Here is a 2,730-nt window from a genome sequence, read left to right on the forward strand (position 1 = left end):
CAAACATGATATCCTTCTCCAGCGACTGGTCCCTCCTGAAAATATGTCCGAAGTATGAAAGATGAAGTTTGGTTATCCTGGCCTTCAAGGAGCATGCTGGCTGCACTTCTTTGAACATAGATCTGTTTGTTCTTTTGGCAGCCTATGGCACTTTCAATATTCTCCTCCAACACCATAATTCAAAAGCATTAATTCTTCTATGGTCTTCCTTATTCACTGTCCAGCTTTCACATGCATATGTGGGTATTGAAAATATCATGGCTTGGGTCAGGTGCACCTTAGTCCTCAAGCTGATATCTTTGCTCTTCAACACTTTAAAAATGTCTTGTGCAGCAGATTTGCCTAAAGCAATACATCATCTGATTTCTTGACTGCTGCTTCCATGAGTGTTGATAGTTAATCCAAGGAGAGTGAAATCCTTGACAACTTAAATCTTTTCTCCATTGATAAGAATATTGCTTATTGGTCCAGTGGTGGGGATTTTCATTTTCTTTACAATGAGATGGAATCCATACTGAAGGCTGTGCTCCTTGATCTTTATCAGTAAATATTTTAAGTCTTCTTCACATTCAGCAAGCAAGGTTGTATTTTCTGCATATTGCAGGTTTTTAATGAGTCTTTCCCCAATCCTGATGTCACATTTTTCTTCATATAACCCAACTTCTCAAATTATTTGCTCAGCATACAGGTTGAATAAGTATGGTGAAAGAATACAACCCTGTCACAGTCACACACCTTTCTTAATTTAAAACCATTCAGAGAGGGAGAGGGGCTGTGTGCTGACAACTGGGGGGCAGGCTTGCAAGATATACCCTTTGGTTGGCTGATGATGCATGGAGGGGATTGTAACCATGGCAGTAAAACAATATATGATAGGATGAATGTAAAGCTAATGTTCTCCCATGTAAACTATCACCTAAGATTACCTCAGGGCAATAGTTTCAGGGGTTCAACCAGTCTCCATGGCTTCCAAAAATCTGGATTCCATGAGAACTGAAATTCTGTTCTGTACAAAGACACTTCAAAAGTTCCTGGAAAATTCTATTATCTTTAAGTTCCATTTGTCAATTAACTTTGGAAGCCCCTTCATATATTCCCCCTTTGAATTATGAGTCTTCTGTGTCTTTGATGAAAAAATTCAGTATTGGTAGCAGGCACCATCCAGTTCTTCTGAACTCATGGAAAAGGAGGCAATTGTTCATGAAGGCAATTGACCACATATTCTGTTTTCTCCTCCTGCTCCTGACTCTTCTTCCTCTGTTGCTCCAGGTAAACAGAGATCAACTGTTGTACGTTGGATGGGCTTGCAAGCTTTAAATATCCCAAGCGTTATGCAGTGAACTTGAAGGTGGAACAAAAGCACTGAACACCTGGTTTATTAGTTATTTGACTAGGTCAGTTATCTGTAATGCCCCATGAAACCATTACCCTTAAACCTTAAACCAAGGAACCAAATTGAATGAGGAATTTGGTAGCACATGGTTTGTTATACAATTTTGGAAAGAAAAAGTTGTATCTAGCTGCCATCTCTGTCAATAATCTCAGGTATAAAAGAGGAAACCACGTCCAAACTCAGGGGAAGAGCAATCTAAGTCCAGGGAGCTTGATGCAGATGAACTTCTATCTTCTCTTAGAAGTGGGTTGATCTTCTGCCAGGAACATGAATCATTAAAGCAAAGGAACCTGAACACACAGCTGAGAAGTCAGGCTGAGTAATATCTGATAATTAACTTAATGTTATCTTACTGAGTAGAGAGCAAAGGACACATAAAAATCGTGTTGATGCCCATCTCTTTAACTTCTGAACCTTTTGCAAAAGTGTTGATTGCTTAGGAGTGTAGATACTCGAGAATTGTTATTGTTGTTGGTAAATGCAGTCCAGTAGGTTCCCACTCTTAGTGATTGTGCTCTGAGGAGCAGCTGGTGGGGTCTGAACCACCGGCCTTGCGGTTCACAATCTAATGCTTACCCAATGGTGGTGGTGGTGGTGGTGGTGTGGAGTTGGTTCTGACTCATAGTGACCCTGTATAGGGTTTCTGAGGCTGTAAATTTTTACAGGAGCAGAAAGCCTCATCTTTCTCCCATGGAACGGCTGGTAGTTTCAAACTGCTAACCTTAATGTTAGCATCCTGACTTGTAACCACTACGTTACCAGAGCTCCTTACCCAATTGTCGTTGTCAAGTGCCATCGAGTCGATTCTGACCCATAGCGACCCAGTATAGGGCTTCCAAGGAGCAGCTGGTGAGCTTGAACCACTGACCTTGCAGTCTGGTGCATTAACCCACAGTGCCATACCAGGGCTCCTTATCCAACAGTGCCACATAAATAGGGCACAAATATTTTTAATAATAAGCAGAAAAAAAAATAATAAAACACTTCTTTATATATGCCTGGCAATTGCCAAGAACTGACTCAAACTTTATACAGATGTAAAACAAGGTATCTGTCAGTAACCTGACACACTTCTATAATATATGTTTGGAAGTGACATTTGTTCAGATTGGTTGGTTTCTGTGTCTTGTTGTTGTTGTTAGGTGCCATCGAGTCAATACCGACCCATAGAGACATTATGTACAGCAGAACAAAACACTGCCCGATCCTGGGCCAACCTCACTACTGTTGTCACGCCTGAGTCCATTAATGCTGCCACTTGGCCAATCCATCTCGTTGGGGGGTCTTCCTCTTTTTCTCTGATGCTCCACCTTACCAAACATGATATCTTTCTCCAG

Source organism: Chrysochloris asiatica, unplaced genomic scaffold (assembly GCF_000296735.1).
Source record: "Chrysochloris asiatica unplaced genomic scaffold, ChrAsi1.0 scaffold00006, whole genome shotgun sequence".
In the NCBI taxonomy this organism is placed as follows: Eukaryota; Metazoa; Chordata; class Mammalia; order Afrosoricida; family Chrysochloridae; genus Chrysochloris; species Chrysochloris asiatica.